We start from the raw sequence: 8,833 nt of genomic DNA, 5'->3' as shown, positions 1-8,833 counted from the left end.
AGGGAGGGAGGGAGGGAGGGAGAGAGAGGCAGAGAGAGATAGAGACAGAGAGAGACAGAGAGAAGACAGAGAAACCGAGAGACAGAAACAGTCAAAAGCTGGTCAGGAGAAGAGAATAGGGCAGGACTTCTGATCTGAATCAGGGTGTCCCAAGCAGAGAGAGAAAAGAGATGGAGGCAGAGACAGAGAGAAACAAAGAGACAGGGAGGATAGAGGAGAAGGACCGGGAGGATTTACCATAATGTCACAATAAGAGAACAGCTATGAGAATACACATGGACCAGAGCTAGCTAGGGCAAGATGCAGATGGCAAGTAATGGGGCATGTAGCTCAGAAGTCGTCCAGGCCAGCATAGCCAGGTTAGAATAGCACACAACCTGTCTTAGTGCTTGCAGCTTATTAATAAATGCAAGGTCTCTGTGTCATTTATTTGGGAACAAGGGGGAGCATAAAAGGCATAGAACACTTCCCCAAATTACATTTACAAAACTGACTTGACCACTCATTCACCTCAAGATAATAGCAGACACCAAGACACAGGGCCAGAAAAGTAGACTACCAAAACCAAATACAGGAATGCATCTCATAGCCAAATTCAGGTAATGGATATATATCTCTAGAGTTTAGATCTGGGGTTCTCATCCCCCCACCCCAAACACTACATCTTAACATCTTGGTTCTCAGTCTGTGTCACTATGGGAAATGAGTGGGGTCTTGAAAAGCCTAGGAAGTCAATGGCAAGTGGGAGCCCAGACACATCCTCTTCCTCTTTGCCTCCCAGAGAAGAAGCCAGTGAGAAATTCTGCCATGAGCTCCAGCCACAGTGTGCTGCCTCACAGAGGACCAGAGCAATGGGGTCAGCACACACCTGAATGGAACCTCCATTTGGAAGAACTGAGGGGTAGAAGGGTGTCGCTTTACATAGAGAAGAACAGAGTAAGAACCATATTTGACTTTTCCTCAGAAAACATGCAGAGAATTGTGTGAAATGTATGAGATTAGGAGAGGAGAAAAAAATCTACATTAACCTAAACTCTACATCCTATGAAATTATTCTTTAAAATTCTAACAGAAATAAAGACTTTCTTTAACGAAAGTTGATGGAATTTTCTTGCAGCAGACCTGCCTGGCTAGAAATGCCTCGGCTCTGCATAAGGAAACAAAGAGCACTGGAGATGGACCACATGAAGATAAAGGAAAACTTACATTTTTCCCCTCATCCTCAGTTACTTTAAAGCATACCAGCTTTAGCAGTGATGTATGTCTCTTTAAAAGATATCATTTTGGTTTTATTTATATCTGTGTATACCACACGTATGCAGGTGCCCAAGGAGACCAGCAGAGGGCGGTGACTCCCCTCTCACTGGAGTTACAGGCAATGGTGAGTTCTCCAGTGGTCAGGACTTCTAAGAGTTCATTCTCTTCCATCATGAGGCTCCAGGAATCATACTCTGGCTGTCAGGCTTGGTGGCAAGTGCTCTCAATTTATTTTTAATTAAAAAAATTAAAACTAAAATTTTAAATGAAAAAGGGGGTATATGACATGACCCAACCAGAGGTTTGTATATTTATAATGGTGTCAGTTTTCTGTTGTTGCTAAATAATGCATATGGTATATTGATATAAGACAAATGTATCCCCTTATATTTCTGGATAATAGAGGTCTGAAATGGGACTCACTTCGTGAAAATCTGACTGCTGGCACAGCAGTTTCTATGTGGAATGTTCTAGGGAAGACTCAGAGGCTTGTCCTTCTCAGTGTCTCTCAGGCGCCTGCCTTCAGGAGTCCACGGGCCTTCCTCCACCTGCACAAGGCCAACTCTAGCCTCTCCCACTGCTCCCACCTCTCCTTCCTCTCACCAACCATCTCCTCTCTCTCTCTCTCTCTTCTGAGAACCCCAGTATTCCTTCAGGCATCCTGGAAAATCCAGAGTAACTCTGCCTCAAGCTCTTTATTGACACCTGTAAACCCTGCTTATCATATAAGGCAACTGGATTGTGTTCTGCCCCAAACTCCTACATGGAAATCTCAGGACTTGATGTGGTCTTTGAAGATCAATGAAGACACATGATGTCATATAAGAGGGTCATAATGCAGAAGAACCAGTGTCCTTATCAGAAAGAGATATCAAGGCATGAGCACATACAGACCTTGTGGAGATTTGAAGGAGAGGGTAGTTCCCTGCACACCAAGGAGAGGCTCTAGAGAAAAAAAATCCAACTTGCTAACACCCTGACCTTGGACTTCTAGTCTTGGGCTCTGTAATAAAATGAGTTGCTATTGCTCGAGCCACACGCTCTGGGGTGTTCTGGAATGACAACTCTGGAACAAATGCAGTAATGTGTTTTCAATATGAGGCCAAGCACATAGACATCTTTAAGGGTTGGGAGGGAGTTTATTTAGCCTACCACAACTAAAGTGAAATGGCCAGATAGCTTGGTTTATTAAAAGCTCTGGGCCACAAGGGCACTTTGTAGGTGATATAAGCAGGCCACTCATTCTTCCCCTTTGTGAGACAGGGTTTCACATAGCCTAGGCTGGCCTCTGACTCACTATGTAGCTTGAGAAGGTTCTTGAATGAGTCCCTTACCTTTAACTCCTGAATGCTGGAATTCTGAGAGTATATCACCTGACCCAGTTTATGCAACACTAAGGAATCACATGCTAGGTGTCTTAGTACGTTTTCTATGGCTGTTAAGAGATGTCATGACCAAGACAATTTATAAAAGGAAACATTTTTTAATTGAGGGCTTGCTTAGTTTCAGAGGATGGGTATATGATCACCATGACAGGGGCATGCCAGCAGGCAGACAAGCACGATGTTAGACCACTAGCTAAGAGCTTACATCCTGACCCACAAGTTGGAGGCATAAAGAGGGAGCCAGAATCTGACATGGTCTTTTGAAAGTGTAAAGTGTATCGACAGTGACACACCTCTTCCAAGAGGGCCACACCTCCTCCAACATGGCCACACCTTCTGATCCTTCTACAACTGGGGACCAAACATTCAAACATATGAGCCTATGAGAGCCATTCTCTTTCAAACCTCCACACTGGGCAATCGCTCTACCCCTTGATCTGTATTCCCAACTATATCATTTCACTATTAAAATAATCGTGTGGAACAGCAAGCATTACCATGAGGCTGCCTTAGAGAAGCACTTGCCTTTCACTGTAGTAAGGCGGAAATCACGAACAAATGCCTTTGGTATCTACATTATGTCTTCCTTCTTCTCAAAATAAGGGGAGAGCAAGTAGACCTATAACTTAGTGACTGAGAGCATATATTGCTCAAGTATAGCCCCATTCCCAGGACCCATGTCAGATGGCTTACAAACTACTTCTAACTCCAGCTCTAGGGTGATCTGTCACCCTCTTTTGGGGTCTGCAAGTACTACACTTCAATGTGTACACACAGACACAGATACAATACGAATAATTACCACCAACAAAAAATATGGTTACTGTCCTCTGATGGATGTGAAGATAGGGAGATGAGAGCCTATCTGAGGACCACATGGGCCTCTCTGGTCACCAGGGGCTCCTCTGTCTACTCCAGCAATGCCCACCTGGCATCCCACACAGTCATCTAGTGCACTGAGAATCTTCCTCAGCCAACCCAACTGCCACAGCCCTCTTTGATCACCACAGAAACATTACACAGGAGGGGTGGGCCTCCTGTAATGTATGGCCAGAGGACCCTGCTCAACCTTGCAGGTTTGTCTGTTTTCTTCTAATGGGAAGGCCTGTTGTTCTCAGCCTCTAACCTTAGCCACAGTCGGGAGACCTCTAGGTTTTCTTCTGTCCACGACCCAGCATTCTCTGTTTTGATATCCAAACAGACACGTCCTTGGCCCCCACCCAACAAAGAACTGGCACCCCAAAGGCCAAATAGTCTCAGCTCTGATAGGCAAACAAAATCAAGACAGGTAGGAAACCTGAACCTTGTTTGTCTCTGACCAAGGTGCTGTGACAGTAATGGCCTTGTGAGTCACCTGGCACCTGGAAAGAAACACAAGGCTGGTGCCCAGGGGTCTGCTTCCTGGCTGCCCTGAGGCCTGCTCAGCCTGGAGCTCTATGTAACAGGATTGGCTACCTCAGCCTTAGTTGTGTGACAAGAAAGAGTAAGGCTTCCAGCAGGTTCTGTTAACTAGGCCATGGTTAAACTGGAAAGTGTGAGTGGTTCTGTGGCCACCAGCGCAGGAGCTGACACGACCTTTAAGCACAGTTCTAGCAGTGAGTTACACCCCCCATATCCATTCTGACTGCTTCATGCCACTCAGGTCAGGGTGATTGGTTACACCGGGAAGCTAATAACTCTAATTATGTCATAACTACTTTCTCTCACAGCAGTATATTGCTCTGTGGTAGAAAGAAGTCAGCCAGCCTTCTCTCATAAACTATTTAATGTTTGCAAATGGAACTACAATAAATACGAATTAAATACACTTGAACACACATTTGGAGAGTCTGTTCCGAGAGTGGAATTCCTGGAACAAAGGCCACACCCTTCACTTCGGCACAGCACATACCTCTCTTTCAGGAAGCCTAGCCCTCAAAAGACTGTAATTTCTGTAAATATTATTTTATGCTAGTTGGTACAAGACATAATAACTCGGCGACTTATTCATATAACAGTGATGACAAGTGCCTTCCTTGTGAGTGTAAAATGGGCCTTCCATTAGTCAGATACAACCTGGTACTTAGGCCGTCTGGGTTACCCTTCCTATGTGTTTTAGCCATCATGAGCTCGTATCTGTCACATCTGGTTTGGGTGCCAACTGTGGACTAAGAATGTGCTTCTTTGACATTTTCTTTTATTGATCCAAGCTCCAAAAGGAAATGCTGAAAAACAGAACACCAGCTCTGAACACTTGGGACAGGGCTGCTGTGGAGATTTCACACTCTGCCTTCAACAAACTGGTAAAGCAGTACTTCCTAACCTGTGGGTCGTGACTCCCTGGCCGGGGGGGGGGGGGTCGAATGACCCTTTCACAGGGCTCACATATCACATATCCTGTAGATCAGATATTTACATTGTGATTCATAACAGTAGCAAAATTATAGTTATGAAATAGCAACAAAAATAGCTTTACTAGTATGGTATAGTTAAAGGATCTCTGCTGGCCATTCTGAGAGCCTATGTGGCCTTCCAACATCCCCATCCTCAAGAGGTCAGCGAGAAAGACTGGGAAACTGTGCATGTGGAGAGTGAGGATCTGATTCTCGATGTGCATTTGATTGACATCTAATTTTTTCTTGTGAATATTTGTGAGTGTCCCTTAAGCTTGCTGGCGTATTGTGGGCAGTAATTGAGGGAGCTAAACAGAGTCTAACCATATCTCAATCCGCTGTTCCTGCTGATGGCCAAATGGCCCCTTTGAAACCATTTGTTTCTTTCTAGGACTAAGGCAGTGTGTCTCAACTGCATGGTCTGGACAGTTTGGTCTTTCTAAATATTGTTCTACATACAAGGCCGTATCTAGAATCAAGGTTTTACCAGAAGTATGATCCTCAGGGTTGTGCTTATGTAAAATACGTACCAATTATTCTAGGGACATCTTGCTGAGTTTTTCATTTGTATAACATTGGATTGATGGGCTAGAAAGACTTCTCTCAATTTGTAAAGTGCTGGCCACACAAGCACAAGGACCTGAGCTCAGTTCCCCAGAGTGTACGGATAATAAGAAGCCAGGTGTGGAACGGCAACACTCATGTCTGTAATTCTAGCTTGGGGTAGATCCCTATAACTCATCCACTAGCCAACCTAGCCAATCAGTGGGCTCCAGTTTCAGCAAGAGACCTTGTCATAAAAGATAAGGTGAGGTGGTGAATGATATGGAAAGACACACAAGGCAGACCTCTGATCTCCCTACATGTACATGTACGCACGCATGCGGGTGCACACACACACACACACATGCACACATACAAATAATTTTAGTTGTTACATGAATTATTATCTTCATGTTCAAGATTATAATTAGAAACAGTAAAGGAAATTATAGAATCCGTACAAAACTAGATACTGCACACAAGTGTAACTCTGAATGGCAGCATATAAAGCCTCCATGGCCTCTTGTAAACTTATAATAAGGGTTTGCAATTGTGAAAGAACTTTAAAGACTTGGTCTAGGAAGAACTGATCAGTGTAAGGACAGTGGAGATCCACTGTTCCTTTGCCCAACAACTATATAATAATGCCCTGGTTGTATTCGAGGGCATTATAAAACATGTGTGTATACACACGCATGCACACACATGCACACACACAATGTAGAACTCGCATCTCCCTCTCCAGCACTACGTCTGCCTGCACACCACCATGCTTCCCACCGTGCTGATAATGAACTAAACCTCAATTAAATGTTTTCCTTCTTAAAATTGTATTTATTTATTTATTTATTTATTTATTTATTGTATTTATTTATGTGTATTGATGTTTTCCTTGCATGTATGTTCATGTGAAGATGTCAGATCTTGAAGTTACAGACATTTGTGAGCTGCCATGTGGGTGTTGGGCATTGAACCTGGGTCCTCCAGGAAGAGCAGTCAGTGTTACCAACTGCTGAACCATATCTTCAGCCCCCAAATGCTTTCCTTTTAAAGACTTGCCATGGTCATGGTGTCTCTTTGCAGCAATAAAACCCTAAGACAGCAGTATTTGTTTGAGTGACCATACCTAATGACCTCTCTTTGGATGCTTAAGGAGCCCCGAGATGCTTGCCTGGCTAGTAATATTTTAGAAGGTTGATGCTAACAATTGGAGTGAGCCACTATTCCTGTTCTCAAGTTACTTCTTTACTTTTAAGCAAAATGTTTCTTCTCACTCCTGTGGCATGCGCAGAAAGGACTTCAAGTTCATGAGGCTCCCTGACACACGTCCCTTCCCGCTCCTCCCTGACACACATCCCTTCCTGATCTACCGTCTTCTTCCTCTTAAATCAAGGAGACAGAGGGGACGCTCTAGATCTCTTCTGGAGATCTGGACCATCTTTGGATATGGCAATCCACTTTTTGTTTCCATTTCTCCTCTTTGTGGTTTATATTACCCTTCCTCTGATCCTCTCCTCTATTTTCTAGTTTCATCTCTACTATTCTAACATTCTGGTCCAAAGTAACTTGGGTAAGGAAAGAATGATGTACCTTATGCCCCTGGGTCATAAGCCATCATTGAGGGAAATCATGACAAGCACTCCAAGCAGAAACCATGATGAAACATTGCTCACTGGCTCATCCACAGCCTCACTCACACTCAGCCAGCTTCCTTTTGCAGCCTAAGACCACCTGCCTAGGGAATGGTGCCCCCCACAATGGGCTGGGCCTTCCTATATTATTTAACAATCAAGACAATCCCCCACAGGCCATGCTGATATGGGCAGTTCATCAACTGCCCAGATCCCTCCTAAAGTGACCCTATGCCGGTGATTCTCAACCTTCCTTATGCTGTGACCTTTAACATAGTTCCTCATGTTGTGGTAACCCCCAACCATAAAATCATTTTTGTTGCTACTTCATAACTGTAATTTTGCTGCTGTTTTAATTGTAATATAAATCTCTGTGATTTTCCAATGGTCTTAGGTGACCCCAGTGATAGGATAGAGTCTTTCAACCTCAAAGAGGTCACAACCCACAAGTTGAGAAACAACCACTGCTCTAGGCTGTGCCAAGTTCACAATAAAAGTGGATTAGGACCATCCATTAACAGGCTATTTTATCTATCTATTTATTTATTTATTTATTTATTTATTTATTTATTTATTTATTTTTGGTTTTTCAAGACAGGGTTTCTCTATGTAGCCCTGGCTGTCCTGGAACTCACTCTGTAGACCAGGCTGGCCTCGAACTCAGAAATCCACCTGCCTCTGCCTCCCAAGTGCTGGGATTAAAGGTATGCGCCACCACCACCCGGCAACAGGCTATTTTATTGTTGTTGTTGTTTTCTGGGTAGTACATAAAGGCACTGGTTACTGGGTCACAAGTCAGAGAATTTACTTTTGCAGCTAGAAATGGCCTTGCAAAGAAAATGGGATGTGCCCAGACTTGGCTCACTTACATGGATCTGAAGCCCAAATGCTCGCATTCCTCCAGTCCATTTCTTGCCTGAGCTGTTCTGCACACAAACTTGTTCCGCAGTCAGTGTCCAGCATGGGTTGGGTGGGCTCTATGCAAAAGGCATGTTACCAGGGAGGAAATGTAAATGTAAGGTCCTATTAGCATCGTTAAAATACTCACCTGGAAACTGCAGAAGGGTTATATTTCCTCCTAGGCTCCTTGTCAGCATTCACGGCCATAAAATCCCGGCTCTTCTATTATCCCCTTAGCAATACAGACAAATCTCATCGCTCTCACGCTTCCCAACTTCCCTCCCTCAGCCACTGCACAGTAACCATGCCAAACAGAAGCATCACAAGGTCGTCTGGCTGCAGCCTTTTCTCTACAGTTGTGCACTATTGGAAGGTACCAGCTAGATGGTACAGCGACAGACATACCTGCCACTTTCTATTTAGTCAGTCATACACAGACCAGAAATAACACAAACCTGGAAACATCCCCCTCAAAACATTATGTTTTTAAAAACATAATGAAGCTTGGGCTGGAGAGACGCTTAAGTGGTTAAGATTGAGTCCTGCTCTTGCAGAGGATGGGAGTTCAGTCCTAGGATTGGTGTCAGGCAGCTCACAACCAACACTAAATCCACTCCAGGGGATCTGACACCCCTTCTGGCCTTCTCGGGCACCTATACACACGTGACATATACTCACGTAAACATAACTCCATGCAGGTAGTTATAAGCATCTTTGGTTTATGTTTTATTTTCTGTTTCATCAC

The sequence above is a fragment of the Grammomys surdaster genome, unplaced genomic scaffold (genome assembly GCF_004785775.1).
Source record: "Grammomys surdaster isolate TR1022 unplaced genomic scaffold, NIH_TR_1.0 126059, whole genome shotgun sequence".
In the NCBI taxonomy this organism is placed as follows: domain Eukaryota; kingdom Metazoa; phylum Chordata; class Mammalia; order Rodentia; family Muridae; genus Grammomys; species Grammomys surdaster.
Note: the sequence above shows the minus strand (reverse complement) of the source record.